The sequence below is a fragment of the Podarcis filfolensis genome (genome assembly GCF_964270895.1).
Source record: "Podarcis filfolensis genome assembly, chromosome: 18".
Lineage (NCBI taxonomy): Eukaryota > Metazoa > Chordata > Lepidosauria > Squamata > Lacertidae > Podarcis > Podarcis filfolensis.
Window position 1 is genome coordinate 1,290,401 of NC_139622.1, and position 25,448 is coordinate 1,315,848.

A 25,448-nucleotide genomic window follows, 5' to 3' on the forward strand; every position below is an offset into this window, starting at 1 on the left:
CGGCGCAGCGCTCCTTCCACCCCCGACTGGCAGCTGTGCATCCTCAGGGACTCTGGAGGGAGGCTTTCCTCCCTGACCCCTACCTGGAAAACCCAGCCAGATGGGTGGGTTATGAATAATAAAATGTTTATGGTCATGGTTATTACTACTCGGAGGCACCAGGAATCGAACCTGCTGCCTATGGACAGCTGCTGCCCAACAGCGCAAAAGCAATATACAGTTACAGTTGAACTTATGCAACTCCCATTGCAAATTGGGTTTATTATTGACATTTACAGGCTTACACAGTTATATTTTCAGCTGAATTTGGGGAAACCACTAGCAGCATCCATTGCATTGAGCTAGTTCAATTGCTTTTCTTTGATTTGCTCATTGTAAGCTGCTGAAAGTCTGTACTGTAAATGTTGATAATAAACCAAATTTGCAATGGGGATTGAATAATTTTGATGGTAATTGTGGAGCTAGTCTGGTCAGTGGTCTCTCTGAGCCTTGAGCTTGGACGCAGAGCACCTCTGCGTGCACGGGGGTCCCTAGGTGGGGCCTGGGGGGACTCTCCGGAGAGCTCCTGCCAGCATCCTGCTCGATGCCACAAGGGACAGGGCAAAGCTTTGCTGCCACTTCCTCCCCTCCTCTTCGGTTGACATTTTCCAGGCGCTTTGTTGGCAGAGCTGATTAAGGGCTTGATAAGAGGAAGGGACATTTGCTTCTCCCCAGCTGCCTCGGCTGCTCTGCAGACTTGGCTCTATCAGCTGCCATCTGTGGCCCAGGAGGTCCCTGAGAGAAGGTGACAAGGGCCTTTCTGAGCAGGGGACTCTCCCTTCCCAGCTCTTCACATCAGCATCTGGGAGAGGAGGGGGAAACTGCATAGCACTTGCTCAGCATGCAGAAGACGGCAAGGTTGGGAGAGACCCCCGAGGAGTATTTCTCTCCACCAGATATTTTGCAACGCCCCCTTTTCCTGGCTGACTCTCAGGAGGCAAATAACCTTTTCTTTCTTTTTTCTTTTTTTGCAATTTTCAAAGGAATGCTGGGTGCATGGAGGACAGGCTGGAACAGTTCTATTGGCGTCTGCCTCTTTCCAGGAGCTAGGCAGCATTGCGGATGGAACAGCCCTTTACAAGGCAGCTGCAATCCTCCGCTCTTGGCACTGGGCCTGGCCTGGCAGAGTCCCTGAGAAGATAGACCTGCCTGCCCAGGAATGCTGTCTCTGCCTGTGCAACATGCCTCCTGCTCTCTCGCTGCCTCTTCGCCTGTGGCTGGTGCTGGCACCCCTCTCTGCTTTTTCCTTCAATGGCTCTTTTGCCAGTTTGCTTCTCGCTGCCTCCATTCTGCACTGCTCTCCCCTCCAAAGAAGCAAAATTAATATTTTTTTGGCGACGATGCTGCCTGAGGTTCTGGTCTCAGCACCAGGCTGATGCCTCAGGCTGTGCTCGGCAGACGGCTCTGTTTGCAGGCCCGGTGCCAGCTTCTACTCTCTCCTGGGTCCTCCTCTGCTCTGCTGCATGTTTGCAGGATGCACCCTGCCTTGTCAGCACTGCAAGGCTGCTCTCCTTGTTTGTCCTTTGACCTGGGCAGGATCAAAAGGAGTGTCCACAGTTACGTTTGGTCCCGTTTGCCTAGCAATTCTGATTCGGTAGCTACCGGCTGTTGGACAAGGCAGAAGCTGCATTATGTCTCTGGATTCAGACCTTCTTGCTCAGTTTTGTCTGCGCTGACTGCCAGCCACGGCTCTCTCCCTTTCAGATCCACGACAGCGGCAATCCTTCGGGGGATTGGCCATCACAATATTTATATTTTATTGAAAATGTTCAGTGGAGAAATGTGAAGGAGGTGGGAAACCCCCCAGGAAAAGTGCTTGAAACTGCAGTACAATGCAGGGCTATAGACAGAAGCAGTGCAATTATTCTGATGTGTATAAACTTATTAGCAAGTATTTGTGCTTTTTATAAATGCTTTCCAAATATCATTGTATTTATTCATACACAATCTGTGCCTAGAAGCAAGACGTCTGTATGCTGCACGTCTCTGGTGTCAGACCTCCTTTCTCAGGTATGTGTGCACTGACCGGCAGCAACGGCTAGGTTCCGATTAATGCCTTGCTTTAAATAGGAACATAAGCCGAGTAAGGCACTGTACTGCCCCCCACCCTCAGTGTTTCTCAACCGTGGGTCCCCAGGTGTTGCTGGACTGCAATTCCCATTATCCCTAGCTAGCAGGGGTGTTGGGAATTGTAGTCTAACCACACCTGGGGAGCCGAGGTTGAGAAACACTGAGGGTGGGTTTCCAGGCAGGGCAGTTTCCCAGCCTGTCCTGGAGATGCCTCTGGGGACGGAACTTGCAGGCAAAGCTCTTCCTCTGATTCCCCTAAAGAGAAAGCAAGATCCCAGCCTTCTTGGTTCAGCCAGGGGACATTCCCAGGCCTAGCGGGAGACTCTGGCGGGAATTGAACCCAGGGTCTCTTCCATGCAAGCACCCGCCTTAGGGCTCATTCAGACTTTTGCCACTGAATCAGAGCAAACGGCAATCAGATTCAACATGGGCTGCTGTTTGCTCCGGTTCAGTGGCAAAATATACATGTTCCCGTTAACGAAAAAACAAAAACAAAACCACCACTCAGACATGGCGATTGGCAGTGCGGACCTGTGCCTGCAAAAGGAGGTCTGGATGAGCCCTTAGACGTCGGATTGTGTTTGCCTCCGTCTCTCTCACCTTTCCTTTGTGAAAAGATTGTTCCGCCCCACCTATATATAAGCCGAGACTCTAAATCCCAAGGCTGTGCTTTGAGCAAAAGATTTTTGCATCATGGGGTTGGACTAGATGGCCCTCGTGGTCCCTTCCAACTCTACAATTCTAGGATTCTATTAGAATGGTGCCCCCAAACCCCTGCAGTGCAGGAGTCGCAACAGAAGACTCCTTGGCAGGTGGCTTAAAAGCCTCCAATGAAGGAGATGCATGACCTTTTGCAGGTGAGCAGGAGTCTCTGTCTCTGCGTGTCCTCCCTGTTGGGTTGCATTTAAAGGCAGGAGGCCCCCTCCTCACTGAGAGTATCTTGCCAACCAGGCAAAGGCCAGCATGTCCCTAAGCGGCTGGCCAGGTGAGTAGGGCCCTTGCGCACAAAGCCTCTTCCACTTGCTGCCTGCTTGGGCGGCAGGGATCCTCCCTCTGGCCAGGTCCTTCCTTTGCAATCTCCCTCATGTCTCTCTGCAGGGGCTTACTTTGCCATGCGCGGAGGTGGGGTGGGGGTGCGGGGTGGAGCTGTGCCTGCCATGTGCCATCCATATATGTTTGCGTCTGCTTTGTCTCCTGAGTGACTCAGCCTCTCCTCTGCTCTCCTGGCTAGTTGTGCCAAGCGTCGGAAGGGATTCTTTTTTGGGTTAGGGGCTGTTTCTTGCTCTCCTGCTTTGCCAAACCAGGAGGCACTGGAGACTCCTCTTTCCCCACAAATAAGATTTTTTAATTGAGATTTCCCCATGAGACAATAACATTTCAGCTACCAAAGATGCAAAACAAAGAAAAGAAACAGAAGAGGGAAAGAAGAAGGAGCAATTCATGTGAGGAGAGAAAAGAGAGAGAAAAGCAAACTGTTAGTGAGAATTACAGAAGACAAACTTCCAATTTTCCATCTGCCAGTTACATAAAATGAAAGAATGTGATTAATTTAAAACATCAGTCAGTGCGGAAATCCATCTACTCTGCATTCTGTTAAGGTTAAGGTGCTTCAGAATCATTCGATCCACTGTCCTGTGATATCATATATGAGTTTGTACTACTGATGAAAGGATTCTGTGGAACTGTAGCAACCTTTCATGTGGATTGTTGGACTCTATGAACAGACAGGTGGAATAGACACTTTCACATATATGGACCTTATGCATAAACAGATTAGAGAATGAATTGATCCACTGGTTCTTCTACTTTTTCTGTTGAACTTTATGAGCTACTTTTGTTGAAATCTACAATTCAATAACATGAATAGTATATCTTATTTTTTCAAACGTCTTGTGTGTTTATTGAATATCCAGAAAGGAGGGCTGCATTCTTTTCCAGTTGCTCCAGGATGGAGTTTCTCTTTCTTTCTCTCTTGGTCACAATTAGCGCTCAATGTGGCAGTTCAGTTGAATCATTAGTGAACTTTCCTGTAAAGGTGAGTTTCACTTTTCTTGAACAGGGAAGGCGTCTCTCTCTCTCTCTCTCTCTTTTGCAGCACTCTCTTGCATTCCTGGCATACCAATACATAGAATCACAGAGTTGGAAGGGACCCCGAGGGTCATCTAGTCCAACCCCCTGCAATGCAGAATCTCAGCTAAAGCATCCATGACAGGTGGCCACCCAACTTCTGCTTAAAAACCTCCAAGGAAGGAGAGGCCACAATCTCCCAAGAGAGACCTTTTTGTGTGTGTTTTCCCCACTGCTGTTCTGGACTGCCGGAGGGGGGGGGGTCAGTCCCTGCCTCTCAGCCTAACCTACCTCGCAGGGCTGTTGTGAGGATTAAATGAGGATGGGGAGAACCACACACTCCACCTCAAGCCCCTTGGAGGAAAAAGGAGGGATTAAAATGCAATTATTTCCTTTGAAGGTGGTGATGGGGCCTGCATTTCTCCTGGCAGAGAACATCATAGAATGGTAGAGTTGGAAGGGACCCTGAGGGTCATCCAGTCCAACCCCCTGCAATGCAGGAATCTCAGCTGAAGCATCCAAGACCAATGAGCACCCGACTTCTGCTTAAAAACCTCCAAGGAAGGAGAGCCCTCAACCTCCTAAGGGAGGGGGGATGAACAAGAAGGTTTCCAACTGATTGACACAAGCTTACTCCAAAGTTAATTTGCTGCATTTGCATAAATTTGCATATGAGGAGCAAAGTGCAGCCCTGTGCCTTCCTCCCATCCTTTTGGAGGTGCCCTGGTGTGTCATCACGGATGGAGGCTCCAACCTAAGTGCCAAGTGTGAGGCTACTTCTGATTCTGCTAGATCTAAATCATTGCACCCTTTTCCCCCATCCAGCCATCCAGTAGCCTCTGGTCACCTCAACTCCCCTGAAAGGTTGGTGGGGAGGAGCTGGCCTGGAGCAGCTAGGTGGACCACTGGATCTGGCCTGGGCTGAGGAAACAGAGGCAACCAGTGGCTGTCTGTTCACTCTGCATGGTCCAAAGAGACCTGGATGATCGTGAGTTGCTAAGGTCAGGCAGGAGGAGCCCCAGAGCCCTAAGGAGAGCCACACTGGCCAACCAGAAGAACCCCCCAAGCACGACTTGAGCGCGAAAGCAGCAGCTCCTCCCCCCCCTTTCAGTCCCCAGCAGCCGGTCTCATTCGGAGGCATTCGCTGCCTCTGACTCCCAGCAGCCATCAGGGCTGGCTCCTTTGGCCCTCTGCAGGGTCTGGGGGCTGCTGGGGACCCTTCACCCCAGTACAGAGGAAGGGGCTGCTCCGCTTGCAGGGTAGATGAAAGCGGCAGGGCCCTGTGGAATGTGCGAGAGGCACCGAGTGTGTGCGAGAGTGATCGCGTCTTGTGTGACTCACGCCTGTCCTTTTCCACGATGGTGATAGGGTGATGCTGTCGCTATGGGGAACCCCTTGCCAAGCTGCGTTGGCTGCGTGGGCATCCCAGGGCTCCCCAGCTTAGCTGGTGCAGGTGGGTGACGTGGTTTTCTCTCCTGCGTCATCACACGGCCACCATGGCCTCCCCACTGCACCCCCCCAACCTTCTTGAATGTTCTCGTACAAAGCTGCAGAAAGGACAGAAATGCTCTTGGGCAGCTGTGCCCTGTGCAAATCCCTCTTTCTTTTGCTTTCTTTGTGGCGGGGGGAGAGATGGGGGGAAAGAAAGAAAGAAAGGGGCTATTGTCTCCAGTGATTTCTGTGTCTTCCCTTGCTATGGGACTTTTGAGATTTGTGGAGCAGGGAGCAAGAGCCCCCAGGTCCCTACAGGGTGTCTCTGCCCAGAAGGGCAACTGCCCCATTCCTTCTCTCACCACTGATCACTCAAGGCAATTCCTGCAGCCAGGCGGGTGCCAAGGCTGAGAGGGGGGTCTTGTCGTCTGGGCAGCCCAGGACCCCCAGTCACACGGCCCAGGCTGGTGCCCCAAGGAGGTCACTTTGGTGCTGCTCGCACAGCGATTTGGCTTCACCGCTGGAGGCACACTCCTTTGTCTCTTGAGACAGGCGGATGCCAACCACCTCACTGAGCTCTGTCATGGATCATGGAAACACAGGCAGGTCAATGTGTCCCTCTTGCTCAGCATGGCCTACTCTGGCTGACAGCAGTGCCTTCGCTCTCCCAGTCCTGCAGGAAACCAGCAAAATGGACATGAGCCTGAGAGCCATTCTCAGAACTGTGGAGGCAGAGCACATCCTGACTCGGAGCCACTGATAGCCTTTTTCTCCATAAGTTTGACTAATCCTCTTTTAAAGCCATCCCAGTGGTGGCCTTCGCTGCCTCCTGTGGCAGGGAGTTCCACAGTTTAACTGAGCTGTGCAAAGAAGTTTATCCGCCCTGAATCTTCTGATGTTTAGGGTGTCGCCAAGTTGCAGCATTACAAGAAAACTTTTCTCTCTCTGCTTCCTCCACTTCATGTATGACCTTACAAACTTCTGTCATGTTGCTGCGTCTGACCGGACACCTTGAGAAAAGCAGGGTGCCGGATTCGATGGAGCTCCCCTTGGCCCGATCCTGTGGCAGAGTTCCCCATGCCTCACCATGTTCTGCTTTGGAGGTGCTCTGCCTCTGATGTGCAAGTGGGCCGTGTGCTGCTGCTGCTGCCCTCATGCCCCATTTGCTGGCTTCCCCTGGGTTGGCGTCTGGCTGGACACCATGGTGGGGGACCCAGGAGGCTGTGCTCAATGGAGCCCCTTTGGGCAGCGCTCAGCATAGGGCCTGTGTACTATGGGATGCCTGCTGCTGCGCCTCCTGCAGGATGCCCCTTTGCAGACCTTGAGCCGCCCAGAACTTGCACTCTGTTTCCACTGCCAGCTGCTCGGAGGAACCTTCTCTTTGCTGCTTCTTCTCCTCTGATAGCAGAAAGCGGAGGTTGCCCTCAGATATTGTGGCTGGAGACAGACAGCACCTTCCTCTCCCGTCTCCTTGGCTGGCTCTCAGCGCTTTTCTCCCCTCCGCTCTTGCTGCTCCTCTCTGTCTGTTCAGCACATGCTGCACCAAGGCTGTAATTACGTTTCCAGAGCTTGTGAGAAAATGCTGGACTGTCTGTATATCTTCTCTCCTTTCTGCTTGCTTTCTCTCTTCTTCTTTTCTTAATCAGCAAGTATCAGTGATACAGATCTCAACAGCTTTAAAAAAGGAGGGTGCCCTTGGATTAGCAATCGCCTGGCACCAGCAGTGGTGGTGGTGGTGTTTTTAATCCTTGCTTCTCTACGTTTTGACTTGCTCTCTTGGCTGTAGAAGATGGGGCTTCATTTGCAGGCAGCCAGTGATCCTGCATAAGTACGGTATATTCAGTTGAAAGGGGGTGGCAAGGTGGAAGGGGGCATAGGGCACGGAATTCAGCTTGCAAGAAATGAGAGCATGGTGTGTGGGGGGTGTTTTTAAGCAAGGCACTGGCCCAGGAGACTACGGAGGTGATGGGCAGCCCCAAACGAATTTTTGAGGGGCTCAGCTTAGCTCTGCCTGGCCCCAGATCTGTTGGTCAGCTGCATGCAGGAGGCCTCTGGTGTCTCCAGGCAGGACTGGGAAGAGAATCTGCTGCAGACAGCACCAAGCTAGACAGACCCATTGTCCAACTTGCTATAAGGCTGTGCTTCCTGCAGTATTTAAATCAGCCTTTCACCCAGAAACATGACTAGAATCTTGTTTTATGAGCTGCAGGTCGGTGGTGCAGACCTTGCTCAGCATGCCAGTTCAATCCTCAGCACCTCCAGGTAAGGCTGGCAGAGAGCCGTTGCTGGGTGGGCTCCAGTGGTCTTACTTGGCTTAAGGCAGCGTCCTGCATCCATCCCGGCAGGAGCAATGTAGATTTGCACCATACCTGCAGCCGGTGGAGAATCCAGTCTGGGGTTTACCTGGGTGCAGCAACACTCAGGCCACTCTGCCGCTTAGTGGAAAGCTATTATTATTATGTATTTATTCAATTTAAATACCACCCTTCATCTGAAGATCTCAGGTCTCACAAAATACAAATACAGGATAAAAGCACAAAAGAAATAGTTAAAGCCAAAGCAAAACAATACCCCCTCCCTGCCCAAAAAACATGTAAAAGCCGTAGAATATTAATCAGCCAAAGGTCTGGGAGAAGAGGAATGTTTTTTCCTAGCACATAAAAATATATAATGAAGGCGCCAGGCAAACCTCTCTGGGGAGAGCATTCCACAAATGGGGAGCCACTGCAGAAAAGACCTGTTCTCATGTTGCCACCCTCCGGACCTCACCTGGAGGTGGCAAATGAAGAAGGAACTCAGAAGATGATTTCAGGGTCCAAGTCGGTTCATATGGGGAGAGGCAGACCTTGAGGTATTGCAGCCCTGAGCCGTTTAGGGCTTTACAGGTCAAAAGAAGCACTTTGAATTAGAAAACTAATTGGTAGCCAGTGCAGTCAGATCAGTGCAAAATGCTCAAACTTTCTTGTCCCGGTGAGAAGCCTGGCCGCTGAATTCTGCAGCAGCTGAAGTTTCCGATCTGTCTTCAGAGGCGTTGCAGTAATTTGTGTTGCATATTGTTTTTAGCATATAGTTGACAAGTGTGTTCAACCCAAAAGCAAGCTTCAGAAAGGATGTGAGATGTGTTTTCTCGGACATTCTCCTCATCCTTCAACCACTATTGGGGGGGGGGGGATTCTGATGCTCTGCTTGCGATGAGCCAGGGCTGCCCACCGTTGGAGGCAGGATCCTTGGCTTGGTGGGCCTGCTTGGGGTCTGGCCCTCTCATTCCCGCCTCGCAAGCATGCAGTGGAGAGAAAGTGGGCTGAAGCACATTTTGCAGGCAGGGCAAGCAAGGAGGAAGAGCATTGCTTCATTTTTGTTCCTGAATCTGCCTTAAATGATCCTTTGGGGAAGGGCAAGGAGCTGGCCCAACCCCTTTGCTCCCCTTGTTGTTCTTGGCGGGGGGGGAGGGGATTCATCACAGGTGAGGTTCAAGGTTCATGCTGCAGAATCTGTTTTCCCATCAGGCAGGCGGCAATAACACAGCATCCCTCCTCTCTTTCTGTGTGGAATAGTTCAGGGCGTTGGGGCGGTAAAATTCCATATGTTGCCCAGGCTGATCCCCCCCTCCTCCCAGGTCTGCTCTGTTCCAGCTTATCGGAAAACATCTGGCACTGCTGCGCTCCCTCCTCCCTTGACACGCCTGGGGCAACCGAATAGGCAGTCCTCAAAGGCCTTTGCTCTGTGCCAGGTGGGTCGGGGGCCACCATTTTCCAGGGCTGCCTGTTGCCCCCCACCCCAGAGACTCCTCTGTGTTTTTCCAATATTCACATGCCTTTGCAATCTCTATATCCTGCCCTGCCCTGTAACTTTGTGAGGAGCAAAAATGATTGGACGCAGGCATGTGGAACGCTGCAGTATCCCCTGAGGGGTTTTCAGTCTGGCTCCTGAAAGGGCACCACAGCAGCCAAAACAGCCCCAGGCTCTACCCAGAACCGTGAGCCATCCTGCACTGGGTTCCTGAGTGTCTCATGGCAGCAGCCCCAAAGCTGGAGGGGCCAATCAGGGCAGAGGAGGAGGTGGCCCAAGGCTAGGGGAAGCCGTGGCCTGGCTTGGCATCAGGTTGTCCCAGGTGAGCCCTTGCCAGACCTGAGCTTCTCCTCTCCAGCTTTCACAGCCACAGGGCCTCGGGTTGCACTCGCATTCAGCAATCAACCAGCGGCTCAGTTCCTGGTTGTTGCGCTGTCTCAGCCTTGCCTGCAGCTCACCTGCTCCCTGAACAGGCCTGCCCTTAATTGGGTGCCAGGATTGGGAGCCTGATTTCCCACCTGTGCACAGCAGATGGAGCATCTGGCTCAGGGGTAGGCAACCTAAGGCCTGGGGACCGGATCCGGCCCAATCGCCTTCTCAGTCCGGCCCGCGGACGGTCCGGGAATCAGTGTGTTTTTACATGAGTAGAATGTGTTCTTTTATTTCAAATGCATCTCTGGGTTATTTGTGGGGCATAGGAATTCATTCATCCCCCCCCCAAATATAGTCCAGCCCCCACATGGTCTGAGGGACGGTGGACTGGCCCACGGCTGAAGAAGGTTGCTGACCCTTGATCTTTTGGGGAACTTTACTGGCAGCTTGCCCCATTTGGAGTCCACACGCTTCCCTGCGTCTCTGCTCCCTCCGGGCCCACAGCTCCAGTTAGCAGAGTAAAGTACAGCGGCAGAAGTAAGAGTCAATGATTGCCGTGTGTGCAGCAATAAATCAGTCAGACGCTCGGTGTCTTCCTTATCTTACAAGTAGCTTTAATCTCGTATAAAAACAACAAATCGTTACTTTCCCGGTGACACGCAACTCATGTCGACCCTCTCCGTGTGATCTGGCTAGACTCACACTGCGTGTGTCTCTCTCTCTCTCTGAGATACTGACCACTCCCACTTCAGTCAGTGTTCTAAACATGCCTCCGAGAATGTGAGGCGTCACTCAGAACTTCTTAACCCTGTAAGTTCTGACTCTCTCAACAGATCTGGCTCCATTTGGGGTGGGTAGGCTGGGCAGGCCCACTTTGTGGCCTGTCTCTTTTCCTTCTTAGAAAACGTGGCCGCCGTTTTCTGCCTTGCCACATCAACAGCCATTTTGTGGCGGGTGCCCACGGCACTTCCTCAGGATGGCAAATGGGCCCATTGCCCCCACCCAAAGAAGGCGGGGGGGACCCCCCAGCTGGAGCTTCTGGATTCCCATGAAGGAGACGTGTTCTGGTGGGCATCTCCGGTAGTGAGGAAGGGGAAGCCAGAAAGTCTTGGCTCCCTGTCACTGCCAAATCCCCGACTGTGGTCCGTCTCTCCCTAACATGTGCTGACCACCTTAAGCCGTGGCTTGCTGCCGGAAAGCTGGGCTATCGCTCCCAGCTCCGTCCAGCTCTTTTTCCGAGGCACCAGGGCAGGGGCGTTGTTGGCTTTCCTGCTTTGGGCTTCACCCTGCTTGCTCCCGCTGCCTGCCTGCCTGCCCGCCCTCCTTGCCTTGCAAAGGGGAAAGAGAGTGACTTCCCTACAAGGCAGGCCAGACACACTTCTGAACTCCACCCCCTGCCTGTGAGTCATCCCTTTTGTTGTGAAGCGTTTTCGTCCCTGGAGTAATGTCCTTCCAGTGACGCCTGGCAAAGGAATTTCAGGCACGAGGAGAAAGTCTGCTCTGTGGGGCCAGGGGGTGGGGGTTTTTTGGGGGGGGACCCAAAGCTCACTGGGTCTCTCCGCCACTGCCCATACTGCCATTGCCTCACAGCTTCCTGCACAGCATGCGTGGGTTTTCCCCTCTTGCCTCTCAGGAGCTGCTCCTGAGTCAAACCTCAGACCAGTGGGGCAGAGAGAGACTGAGCAATCTGCAGAGGGCCTGTGATCTTGCCAGGCGGTTCCTGAGCCTCTCTTCTCTCTCTTCCTTGCAGGGGCCCAGGGACCTGAAATGTGAGGGAAGCGGGGGGACGGGGACGGATGCTACCATGCTGCTCTACCTCGCAGGGTTGCTGAAAAGATAGCAAGAGGCTGTTATGTGGAGAGTCTCATGCTCCAGGGAGCCCTGTGTGGACAGCATTGCCAAGCAGCCACCTGGCTTGGCAGTCAGTTGCTCTGAAACAGCTACCCCCTCCCCCCTCTCGGCTCTGCAAAATTTGTGCTTTGCAGCTGCTCTGAAGAAGTCACCTGATGCTTCGGGGTGGTGTTGGTCAAGCAGCCAGGGTCAGGCTGAGCTTAATGGACCCAATTATAGAAGTCTGTCTGTTTGTCTACCTATCTATGGGATGTATGAGGTGTTAGGGTAGGGTAGTACCTCTGGTGGGAGCCATGTCCTCCTTCTGGGGTGGTTTGTCCACCTTGGGTCCTCCCCACCCCCATCCCCCGGCACTCAGCTCTCACCTGCGGCTCCTAGAAGCTGTCAGCAGGTGACAGTGGCCACAGTCCCAGGGAACAGCTTTGACTGGCTAGCTGAACCAGGTGAGGGGAGCCAAGGGGTCTCAGACTCTCGATGAGTTAGGGGCTTCTCCTGCATGCAAAGACAGGCTCCTGAGGACGGAGTGGACGAGACCAAGAGGGGGGTTCAATGGTCAAGGAGGTGGTTTCTGCCCATGTGGCTTCATCCCTGGAGAAACACTCCATTGTTTCTCGAGATAAGACACATGCCAAAAACACATAAACAAAGAACAACACATACATGCACTCTGATATGCGTATATAAATGACAGCCACCCATATCAGAGCATTGAAAGCATGTGACAGATTAGCATGTGCCAACCACTATCCCAGGGAAGGGAATTCTCTGGTTTGGGGCCTGCTACCAAAAAGGCCCTGCTGCCCCACACCCTGCCCTCCAAGTGGAGCTGGAGATCACGTCTCCTTCCCCAAATGTGCCAGTGGGGAAGTGTTTAGAGGGAGAGGCTGGGCCTGGGAGACTGGGTTCAACTCCCTTGAGCACAGGCTCTGCCTCTCTCAGCCTAACCCACCTCACGGTTGTTTTGAGGCTCGATTGATCATACAAACTCTCTCACACACACCCCAGTGTGTGTAAAAGAATTTGGGACCCCCCCTCACCTGCTGGCATTTGGGCAACCTCCTGTCTCTCTCCCCCCCTCAAGCTCTGTGTCAGATTGATATTTATCCCCATTCAGAAAATAAAATAAAAAATGTAACCTTTCCTCTCTCTTTCTCTGTCTCCCTCTCAGGTGTGTTCCAAGGACATTGGAAGAAAAGGTATGTTTGCAGGTGGCTGTGGAGTGGCTTCTGTAATGGGGTTTGGATTGGGATCTTATTCCTGGGCTGCCTTCTCTCTGGTGTGTTGGAGGTGGCGGTTGGTGACATTGACCTTTTTCTCTTGCCTGTGCCTAATGGACTGATCTCTGGCCATGAAGGGGATCCAGGGACTGGGCAGAACACGGATGGTTTTGCATCAGGGGAAAGGGGTCTGGGGTCTGACTCGGGAGAGGGGAGCAGCGATTTGTGGAGACCTGTAGCAGCCAGGAGGCAAGAGTCAGAGGCAAGGGAAGCTTCAGAGCTGGAGGAAGAGGAGCAGGAGGCAGACTAGGCAAGGGAAGGGACGCCCTCTCCTGCACCACTTGTCACCCAGAACCAGGAGGGGACTGACAAGGGAGGAGCAGAGGACGTTTCCATGCAGGCGCAGTCTCCAGCTGTGTATGCGCAGTCCCTCAGGGAGAGAGACACAAACTGGTGGAGGGAGAGTGTGTTGAATGGTTTCTTGAAATGTAAAGGTTCATCATTGTTCCACCCAATGTGTATGTCTTTAAGGGGCCAGAGCAAAATAACGAGACCCAGCCTTACCGCTGTGAAACATAGCAGGTGCTGCTGAGTTGTGTTCATCAAGCTGTGTCAGCAATTGGGTCTAGTATATAAGGAGCAGCACCTAGCTCTCCCATTACCCTGGGGGATGGGTTGGTGGTTGGGTCTGGTTTGCTGTTGATGTATTTAGTGAATTTTTTTTAAGCTGACCTAACCTCTGTGCATGTGCAGAGTTCATGTCTCAGCAAATCTTTTATACCATTTAAAATGTTGCATCTTTTAGCTAAATTACCATTTGAATAAAGGAAGGGAATGGTAAGGAGTAGATTTTAAAAATAGGGTTAGATTTTTTAAAAAAAATAAGAAACTCAGCAATTCAAGTATTCACCAAAGTTAGCAATAGAAGTTAGTCAAATTAAATTCTGTTAACTCAGTTCTAAGGGATCATGTTTCCTTCTCATCTGGCCAATATTGTTTTCCTGCAGCCCAAGCAAAGGGAGCGCTTCCTTTATTTACAGGGATTTGAGAGCAGGTGTTTATTAAAAAATGTGGGCTATCATTTTGTGTGATTTCCCTCTGGTCATTCATGGAACAATCAGCCACGCCCTTATATATTGGGGAAAATGGCCAGAGTCAGAATTCATAGGATCTTTAACATTCTCAGTCATTTCAGCCTTACCATTTGCAGACAAAATTTTCTGCCCTTTATTTATTTTTTAAGTCTATTTGCCAATACTTATGCAAAAAAATTGTAATCATTGTTTAGTAATGATATGGGTCTGTAATTTTTTATATTCAATCTATCAGTGTCGGGTTTGGGAATCATCATGATATGTGCCTCCCTCCAAGTGTCTGGTATCTTCCCTCCTCGCAAAATGCCTGTTCATGACCTCGCATAACACCGGAGTGAATTGATCTTCTAAAATTTTATAATACTTGGCCGATAATCAGATTAGTTTGGGTTCCCATTTTTCCTTAACATAGATCACTACCCCTCTTTTTTTGTTCACATTTGAGTTAATAAACTCAACCCCTAACCTTTTATTTGTCAAAATATGTTTATGTTTTTTGGCCACATGCGTTTCCTGTAAACAAATTACATCAAGATTCTTTTTCTTCAATACATTCTCAATTTAATTCCTGGATATAGATTTATATGACACTCTACATAATCTGAAAGCTGATCCTGACAATGCTTTTTTCAATATCATTTAAAAAGTCATTCTTTAGTAATAAGGAATTCCAAGTGTATCCAATACCATCTGAATTGCTTGCAGAAGATCAACAATCTCTTTTATATTACCTTTCCTTAAAACCCATTCTGGTCTCTGCCTTGAAACTATTGTTGTTCTTAGAGGAGTTGCTGGGACAGAGAAATGCCCATTTTTGTATGCGGCCAACTTCTGTTTGGCAAGCATTCTTCGTGCATCCATTTGATGTTTCCGTGCTGGGAGTTTAAACAGGCTCTGAAGGCGAGTACCTACTCGTGAGCTGCCTCGGATCTCAGAAGCTCTTCTTGAGTCCTTTGAAAGAAGAGCAAGCAGCTGGAAGCTATTTCCAATTATTTTAGCTTAACAAATTTAGCTAAATAATCATTAAATTTCTTCCATTCTTCGTGGTGTTCCTCCTCCTTCTGGTCGCGGACTCTTCCGGTTAGATCAGCTAGCTCCATAAAATCCATCTTCATCTGCCATTCTTCTACTGTTGGTAATTCTTGACTTTTCCACTTTTTAGCTAACAAAATACGAGCCGCAGTTGTGGCATACAAAAATAAATTAACGTCTTTCTTGGGCAATTCCGAACCTGTTATTCCAAGAAGAAAGGCCTCTGGTTTCTTTTTAAATGTATATTTCAACATTTTTTTCACTTCATTATAAATCTTTTCCCAGAAGTCTTTCACCTTGGGGCAGGTCCACCACATATGAAAGAATGTTCCTTCCTTTTCTTTACATTTCCAACATATATTATCACAATTATGATACATCTTTGCTAATTTTACAGGAGTCAAATTCCATCTATACATCATCTTCATAATATTTTCCTTTAACAAAGTACATGCGGTGAACTTCACTCCTTTCTTCCACAATCTTTCCCAGTCCTCAAACATTATATTATGTCCTAAATCTCTTGCCCAATCATCACCGATTTAACTTGTTCATCTTTCGTATGCCACTCCAGCAAAAGCTTGTACATTTTAGATAAGTTTTTACCTTCAGTATCTAACAACTCCATCTCCAACTTACATTTTTCCAAGGCAAAACCATTTTTCTTATCCAATTTATACAATTCATTAATCTGGTGATAATGTAGCCAGTTTAGCTTATCTTTATTTTGCTCAAATGGTCTTAATTTATAACCTTCCTCTTCCTCTATTAATAAGTCATAATATCTCAACCATTTGGTATCCATATTTAATTTTTTCTGGGCCTTTGCCTCCATTGGTGAAAGCCATCTGGGCGTCTTTCTTTCTAAAAGGTCTTTGTATTTTATCCAAACATTATACAACAATTTCCTAATTATATGATTTTTAAATGCTTTATGGGCTTTTACTTTATCATACCACAAATATGCATGCCAACCAAACACATTATTAAATCCCTCCAAATCTAGTAAATCTGTATCTTCTAATTTCATCCATTCTTTAATCCAACAAAGTGCAGCAGCTTCAAAATAGATTTTTAAGTCTGGCAGAGAGAATCCCCCTCTTTCTTTAGAATCCGTAAGTAATTTGTATTTAATTCTGGGTTTCCTCCCCTGCCAGATAAATCTAGAAAGAGCTTTTTGCCATTCTTTAAAACATTTCACATTGTCTATAATTGGGAGGGCTTGAAACAAAAAAAGCATCTTTGGCAGCACATTCATCTTAATCACAGAAATCCGGCCCATTAATGACAATTTTAAGTTAGACCATACCTCTAAATCTCTTTTAATTTCATTCCATATTTTCTCATAGTTATCCTTATACAGATTCAAACTTTTCCCAGACAGGTTCACCCCCAAATATTTAACTTTTTTCACAAAATCTAGGCCCGTTTTTTTCTTGTAATATTTTCCTTTTTTCATTATCCAGATTTTTCTCTATTACTTTGGTCTTGCTCTTGTTTAATTTAAATCCTGCTACCTGACCAAACTCATGTATTAGCTCCAGTGCTTTAACTGCACTGGAGTCTGGATCTTGTAATGTCAGAACCAAATCATCAGCAAAGGCTTTTAATTTGTATTGTTTTGAACCTACTGTAATACCTTTAACTTGCTAAGTATGGTTAGAAAATATGAACAATACCTCCAGAACCGAGATAAACAGCAGAGGGGACAATGGACACCCTTGCCTGGTTCCCTTCTCAATTCTAATTTCCTCTGAAACCACATTATTTACAATAATTTTAGCTTTTTGTTCTTGATGGATCGCTTTAATACCATTTATAAAATCATGACCTCTCCCCATACTCTCTAAGTTATGTAACATAAAACTCCAAGAAACATTGTCAAAGGCTTTCTCAGCATCGATAATCATTAACATTGCTTTACAACTCTTTCTTGCTTCTAACTTTTCAAAATATCCACAACATTTCTAATATTGTCTTTCATATGTCTTCCAGGCAGAAATCCTGCCTGGTCTTTATGAATATACTCAGATAAAACCTTTTTTAGCCTATTAGCCAGTATATTTGCAAAAATTTTATAATCCACATTAAGTAGGGAGATTGGTCTGTAGACTCTTTGGAGCCTTTCTCAAATAACAAACATTTGCACACTTCATTCTCATTTTTGTCTTGTTTAAGATTGATAAGGCCCAACATGGCTTTCTTAGATTTAAAATTTTGAAGCAAGCTTGCATTTTTATTTTAGATGGCACATTTAAGGTAAGCAGCTGCTGGATATTACCTAAGGCCAATTTAAACGCAGGAAAAACGTTTCTTAAACCCAAATTGAAGGGGACTGTCAAGAGTCCAGGTGGGAAGTAAGCACCCACCGGGCTTCGTTCCCATCAGGAGTCTGCGGGTTCATTTCGTTTGAATGAGGTGCACCCATTTTAAGAATTTTAATAGTGCTAGCTTTTACTTTTATACTGCAGTATCCCCACTTTTCAGGAAACACAATAAATAACCCACAGTAGACTCAATTTGGACAACTCCGAGAATTAGTATTGTGACACACCGCCGTTCGTCTGGCCTGACTTACTAGGCTGGTACAGCTGTTGGCCTTTCCTGGCTACCAAGCTAATAGTGCGGTCAGCGATCTCAGCCCCCCCCCCTTTGGTCATTACTCAGCCAGGGAGCCCACAGCAACCTCCTGCCTCTTACAATCTAACCTGAGAGTTCCCTACTGGACGCTTGCGTAGCGCAGTGCCAGATTGGGACTCAGAAATGACAAAGAAGGAAAGGAATCAGGTGCCCTTGCTTTCTCTGCTCACAGGTCATCTCTAACAAAGATCGCCATGGCAGAGGTGCGGCTGCACCTGGGAGTTATAGTTTCAGTACAGAAAAAAAAGCACTACCTTTTCTGGGCAAAACTCCAAAGGAATAGGTTGGCATATAGAATTAAGTGAAAGAAGTGACTGTAGAAGGGAAATGAAAGAAGTAGGGCTGGTGTTGAGATTGAGGGGACAGAAAGGAGGAGAAGGCAAATTTTCAAGGGTTAGATTAGGAAAAAAGTAGAAAGTTTAGATTAGATTTTTTTCCCCAAAAAATTTTATTAGCCCCTTCCCCTCACCTTGAATCTCCCTGTGGCCCCCAGTGCGAAAGAGTTCCGTGGCCGGATGAGCCAGCCCCTTTCCAGGCCTCTGGCCAGGGCCACCTTCAGGCCGTACTTCAGGCGGATGGGGTCCACCCCGTGGTAGCTGCTCAGGATGTAGCTCTTTATGGCCATGTTAGGGGAAAATCTTTTTCTTTTTCTTTTTTGCAAAAAAATTATTTGTTTTTACAACATCAGCAACAAACAAAAACATAAAACAAATAAAACATAACAAACATAAATCATAACCTTATTGAAAATAACAGTTATTTACTTTGTAAAATGACTTCCTTGTTTCCCCTTAGTTGAATTTCATTGCATATCTTTACGAATATACTCAGAAAAAACCTTTTTTAGCCTATTAGCCAGTATATTTGCAAAATTTTTATAATCCACATTAAGTAGGGAGATTGGTCTGTAGTTTTTTACGTTGGATCTATCCTGACCCTGTTTAGGAATCAGAGTAATGTAAGCTTGTTTCCAGGTTTCAGGTGCTCCCCCCCCCCCCGTAAAATTGAATTAGATATTTCTACCAGAGGTTGTATAAGCCAATCTTTCAATGTCTTATAATATTTCGCTGATAGACCATCAGGTCCTGGTGTCTTGCCAAGTTGCATTGAATTTATTGCATGTTCCACTTCCTGACTTGTAATTACACCATTTAGTAGATTCTTTTTATCCTTCGGAATCCGTTGCAGTCCATTGTTCTTTATAAATTGCTCGATTTTCCCTAGATCTTCTTTTTCTTTTTTATACAGTTGCTTATAATATTTATGAAAGTTTAGATTTGAAGGGGAAAGGAAGAGTTAAAGAATTTTGGTTGCTGTGGTTTAGAGAACCCAACCCACTACCCGTGTTTCCTACTTATACTCACTTCCGCATGCGCTGTTCCTGGTGATCCTGTGATCTCTTGACTGGTTGTTTAAGGCCGGCCTGATCAAGCTTTGCTTCCTCTGGTTAACCCCACTGGACCTCCAGTTATTTCCAGACCCTGGGATCGATGGAGGACTGGTTATTCCTCCTGGAAACTGCCTGGTGCGCGCTGGATAACTAGTCCTTCCTCGCTTCTAGAATCCGGGTAACCAAAAGTCCCTTCAAGCGTGGTCGCCATCTGTTGTAATTAAAAATATGCCCTTTTCCCTTATGGGGTATCCAAGAGCCCATATAGAGTCCTTACATAGGTTCCCTATTGGTAGGAGAAATAACAGAGGAGGCAGGAGGGGAGGCGGCTCCATGGCAGCATCTCGGCAGCCTGAGGCCAGTTCTGGATGCTGCTCTTTGGAAGAAATTTGGAAGAAATTCAGAGGAGGGCAAAGAAAAACAATCAGAGATAAGTGGGGAGACAGAGGAAGCCCCTGGAGGAAAGTGTGAAGGAGCTTGCAGAGAGAGGTTCAGCTTGGAGGGGCGGAGGCAGAGAGTTAAGACCTCAGCAGGCTTTGAGGCCCAGCTGTTAGAGAACCAGAGTTGGGAGGGGTCCCCAGAGGTCATCCAGCCCAGCCCCCTGCAATGCAGGACTCTCAGATAAAGCATCCCTGACAGATGCCCGCCCAAGCTCTGCTTAGAAACCTCCAAGGAAGGAGAGCCCCCCATCTTCTCAGGGACCCCATTCCAGACAGAAAGGGCTTCCTCGTTCTCAGCTGGATTAGTGACCCCCACTCCGGCCCCTTCTGCCCCACTGCCTGGTTGGCTGGTGGCAAGAAGAGGCCAGAGCTCAGCACTGTGGGGCGGCAGCCCCCAGCAAAGAAGACAAACCGCCCTGAGTTCTGCAGGTGAAGGGTGGTGCACTAGTAATAAACAACAACAACAACAACGACACCCAGGACTTACCTTGGTAGCTTTCGCCTTGGTACTCGTGCTGGGACCCGCCTCCTCCTCCTCCCCTTCTGCGATTGCTGGAGAGGGAGCAAAAACACCCCAGAAGTCACAGCTGAGCAGGGGGAGCCCAGGGTGGGGGTCCAGCCTCTTAAGCAAGGGGTCTGTGGCCAGAGCGGAAAGGCTGGCCGAGCCAAGGAGAGAGAGAGAGAGATGGCCATCCAGAAGGAGAGCCAGGCTTTGACCTTGTTCGCCTCCCTTGCTCCTCCCAGAAACACGGCTGCTGCTGCTTTTGGACTCTCCTCAGGGCAGGAGACCCACCTGCTGACCCAGTTCAGGCGCCCTGAAGCAGGATTGCGACCCACCAGCCAGGCGCCGCTTTCCCAGCCGTCTTCAGGGAAGACCTGGAAAAAGAGCCCTGCAGCTGCAAGACCAGGCCCAAAGTCCAGTCCAGCCTCCTGTCCTCACGGCAGACAAATGCCCCTCAGGACCTAGGTAGACTGCCTCTGGACCTGGAGGCTCCATGAGGGCCTCTGAAGAAGCTGGCTGCTGGATCAGACCTGCCCCCTCCATCCTCACACAATATAGGGTTGTAGAGGTGGACTGCCTCCACTGTACAAAAGCAGTGCAGGATTTCTTGTTCCAGAAAGGAAGTAAAGACCACACATTTTTCAGCATAAGAACATAAAGAGAGCCCATCTAGTACAGCCTCCTGTTCTCCCAGGGCCAACCATGTGCCCATTGTGGGTTAGGACCCGAGTGCAAGAGCCCTGCCACTGGTTTGCCATTCAGGGGTAGACTGCCCCTGGCCCTGGAGGTTCTGCTATCCCAACAGACCTGCTTAAGAGGAGTCTGGCTGCTGGGGGAAGCCAAAGGGTCACTGGTCAACCAGCTGCCCCACAAGCAGGGCTGATGAATCCCAACCATTGCCCTTATTCTCCTGCCTCCGTCCATGGAGGCCACCAGCCCCCCTGCAACCACAGAGCCAGGGGTGGGGGTGGCCCTTCCTCCTTACCTCCCAGCCTCGGCTTCTCCACAGGAACCTTGACCTTGGGATTCTTGGACGCTTCCTTCGGTGTGGGCCCTGTTTTTCCATCCGAATGCTTTTCCGAGCTCCCTCTCCCCAGGAGTTCTGGTGTGTGTGTGGGGGGGGGTCCTTTCTGTTTTTTTAAAAAAATAATTTTTATTAATTTTCCAACATACATTTATAATATCCAATCTAAATTTATCACATATTTTCTCTTTTAGACTTCCTTCAGCCTCTCTGACAATCATCCGTGATTCTATTTTTTATTACGCATTTAATATACACTCTCCCTTTTGTTTTTTCCCCAACAATATTCCTCAAACATTCACAGAACTTCTTGAAATCCCACTAACGTTATTTGCTCATCACATACTCATTTCAAATAGTCTGTAAATTTCCCCCAATCTTCGATGAACTTGTGGTCTCGTTGATATCTGATCTTCCCTGTTAATTTGTCCAGTTCCGCATAATCCATCAGTTTCATTCTCCATCCTTCTAACGTCGGCAGTTGCTCCTGTTTCCATTTTTGGGCCAATAGTGTTCTCGCTGCTGTTACTGCGTATTGGAAAAGTTTACAATCTTTTCTATTTATTTCATTTCCTACAATTCCTAAAAGAAAAGCCTCTGGTTTCTTAACAAATGTATATTTCAACATCTTTTTCAACTCATTATATATCAATTCCCAGAAACCTTTCACCTTCTTACAGTCCCACCACATATGATAAAATGTTCCTTCTTTTCCTTTGCATTTCCAACACTTATTACATGTTTTATACATTTTTGACAGTTTTACAGGTGTGATATACCATCTATAGACCATTTTCATAACATTTTCCTTTAACGCAGTACATGCCGTAAATTTTATATTTTCATTCCATAATTTAATCCAATCATTATGCCCCAAGTCTCTGGCCCAGTGTATCATAACCGATTTGACTTCCTCATCCTTAGTGTGCCATTCCAGCAACATAAACATTTTAGATAAAGTTTTGTACTCATTATTTATTATTTCTGTTTGGAATTTTGACTCTTTTTCATCAAAACCTTTTTCTTTAAGGTCTTTTTTAAACATTTCATTAACCTGGTAATAATGCAACCAATCATATACATACATTTTTACTTCTTCATAAGACTTCATTTTCCATTTACCTCCTTCTTTTACAATCAATTCTCTATATGTAATCCAGTTCCCCCTCATATTAATTTTCTTAAGACTCATCACTTCTAGCGGAGATAGCCAATGCGGAATTTTTGGTTCTAGTAAGCTTCTAGTAAGCTTTTATATCTCTCCCATATTTCTATGAGAGATCTTCGAAAGATGTGGTTTTCAAAACTTCTATGAACTTTTTTCTTCTCACACCATAAATATGCGTGCCAGCCAAATCTGTTATCAAAACCTTCTAACAACTCAGTATTTTTTAACTTAATCCATTCCTTCAACCAGCAGAGACGTGAAGCTTCATAGTATAATTTCAAGTCTGGCAGGGCAAAGCCCCCTCTTTCTTTCGCATCCGTTAACAACTCAAACTGAATTCTTGGCTTTTTACCCTGCCAGATATATTTTGAAATGGTTCTTTGCCATTCTTTAAAAATCATTGTCCCCTTGATTATTGGAATTGTCTGAAATAAAAATAACATCTTTGGCAGCACGCTCCTCTTAATCGTTGAAATTCTCCCCCAGAATGATAACTTCATTCGACCCCACACCTCTAAGTCTTTCTTTATTCCATTCCACACTGGCACATAGTTATTCTGAAACAAATCAATACTTTTGGGGGTTAACCAGATTCCCAAATATTTAACCTTTTTCACCACTTCTATCCCTATATGTTGTTGCATTGTTTCTATCATACCTTGTTCCATATTTTTTGCGAGTATTTTGGTTTTTTTCTTATTTAATATAAACCCTGCCACTTGACCAAATTGTTCAATCTCTTCCAAAACTGCTTTTACACTTTCCAACGGTTCTTCCACAGTTATTACCAGATTTTCAGCAAAGGCTTTCACTTTATACTCATTCTGGCCTACTGACACACCTTTTATTGTTTCATTTTTCCTTATTGAGTTTTAAGAAAATCTCCAGGACCATTATGAATAACAATGGTGAAAGAGTCAAAACAAAAAATTTTTTTTCCTTCCAGTAGCACCTTAAAGACCAACTAAGTTAGTTCTTGGTATGAGCTTTCGTGTGCATGCACACTTCTTCAGATACATTGTAAATGGTGAAAGAGGACATCCCTGCCTCGTACCTTTTGATATTTTTAATTCTTCTGTAATCATATTATTTACAATTAGCTTTGCTTTTTGTTCAGTATATATCGCTTTTATTTCATTATAAAATTCTTTTTCCACCTCCATATATTCTAAGTTTTTTAACATAAAATCCCAAGATATGTTATCAAAGGCCTTTTCTGCGTCCACAAATATTAAAACCGCTTGTTTCACGTTCCTGGTTGTCAGATATTCTAAAATATTAATTATATTCTTTATATTATCTTTCATCTGTCTACCAGGAAGAAACCCCCCTTGATCTTTATTAATAAGTTCTGGTAGTATCTTTTTCAACCTTTTTGCTAAAATACTGGCAAAAAAATTATAATCCGTATTTAACAATGAAATAGGCCTGTAATTTTTAACTTGAGTCAAGTCAGAATCTTGTTTGGAATAAGTGTAATAAAAGCTTCTTTCCACGTCTCTGGCATTTCTCTATCCTCTAACCCATTGTTCCCCAACCTTGGGTCTCCAGCTGTTTTTGGACTACAACTCCCATCATCCCTTGCTAACAAGACCAGTGGTCAGGGATGATGGGAATTGCAGTCCGAAAACAGCTGGAGACCCAAGGTTGGGGAACACTGCTCTAAGTTACCTGCTGACAACGCCTCCATTGCAAGCAGCTGCCCAACTCTTCCGCCCCTTCCCTCCTGAAAGCTTCTTTCAGCCAAGCCCCTTGCTATAAGCCCCTTTTATGGTTGGTAGCCCAGGGGGAAAACCACCTACCTACCTACCTATCTATCATTATCATTATCATTATTATTACTACTACTACTGCTATTTGTATACAAGTCTCAGGGCTGTTACAACATAAAATCATGATATAAAAAAACAAAATACATAAAACAAAAACAACTCAATTCCCCCCCCCCAACACATTTTTAAAGTTCATTGAATGTCAGTCAGCCAAAGGCCTGGTTAAAGAACCTAGACTTTATTTCACCTGGGTCAAAGACCCAGTTTGGCACATTTGTGTACATGCACACCAGCTGGGCACCTCAATGGTGCCCCTCTGGAAGCAAAAACCCCGGCTAGCCCCCTGGCCCACCCCTAGCTAAGGCACTGGGTAGCCAATTTCTCCCATAGAGCTTATACCCTGCTGAAATCCCCTCGGTGCAGAAAGAGCAATCTGAATCTGTTAACGGGAAAATCCGAGGGCTCCCTTGGACAAAAACAAAGACACCAACCAGGATTACTTGGAGCAAGACAGCAGCCTGTAGGCTTGGTCTTTATTGATCTGTTGCAACAGGGTGCTCCCCTCACCTGCAGGAGAGAGGAGGAACCCAGAAAGATGGTGCGCAAGGCCTTATAAAGACTTTTAAAATTGCCACCCTGTAGATCAAGACCACCCCCAGAAACATCATACGTACACCACAGAAGGGGTGTAACCTAAGACCACCCCTCAGATACATCACACCTACATCACAGAAATTTTAATATTGTTTTTCTCCTGTTTTTGTTGATCTCCTGTCTGGCAGGTTACTTGATTGGATTTCCTGGGTAGCCTGGCCAGTCTTTTGTAATGATAAATACTTAGTTCCTGGGCCAGGTCACAGGCTCACACCCTATTCAAACACAGACATGCCCTTAAGACAGGATTTGTGAAGGAAAAGACAATGGGGAGGCTTTTCCATTTTGACCTTGCAGAGAAAAGATTTGGTCAGTTTGGGAATCAAAATGGTTCCAGGTTGGCCTTCCTGTGCTGATCTATGTATGTGCTTGGTTGGTACGCTTATGAACATTACCATATATCTAAGACCATAAAATTCCTATCACAAATCCAAGCAGGGCTTGGGGTGTTGCAGGTCTGGGGCAGAATTCTTACACCCTGAGGGAAAAGTAGCATTGCTTTCTGTACAGCTTGACTCTGTGCCAGCTTCTCAAAGACGGCTTTCTCCTGGCACACTGCAGAGCCACCCTTCCCCTTGATGGATTCCTGCTGGGCGGAACTGCCTTGAGTCTCGTTCCCCGTGGACTGCTCCTTAGCACTGTCTCTGTACTTCAGGGAGGGGTGGGGTGGGCAATAATGTTATCGTAAAAAGGGGGAAAGGGAAGAGGCCTCTCTCTCCGATTGATTGATTGATTGATTGATTGATTGGTTGGTTGGTTGAGTGAGTTCCCTTACATGCTGGGTAGCTCAGTCTGGAGAGCAGGAGACCCTTAAACTCAGGCTTGTGAGTTCAAGCCCCACATTGGGTGAAAAGATTCCTGCGTTGCAGAGGGTTGGGCTAGATGACCCCGGGGTC

At 47.2% G+C, this 25,448-nt stretch overlaps 2 protein-coding genes across 5 annotated transcripts in view; both read left to right on the forward strand.

The window, feature by feature from the left end:
• Positions 1–25,448, forward strand: part of DIRAS1 (DIRAS family GTPase 1) — a 140,512-nt gene that overhangs the window by 68,466 nt on the left and 46,598 nt on the right. The window lies entirely within an intron of this gene.
• GNG7 (G protein subunit gamma 7) overlaps positions 1–25,448 on the forward strand; it is a 126,844-nt gene that overhangs the window by 68,466 nt on the left and 32,930 nt on the right. For all 4 annotated transcript variants that reach the window (XR_014543371.1, XR_014543372.1, XM_083595016.1 and 1 more), the window contains exon 3: positions 12,788–12,815. The gene's annotated coding sequence lies outside the window, so the exon portion shown is untranslated. The remainder of the gene's footprint in view (positions 1–12,787; positions 12,816–25,448) is intronic.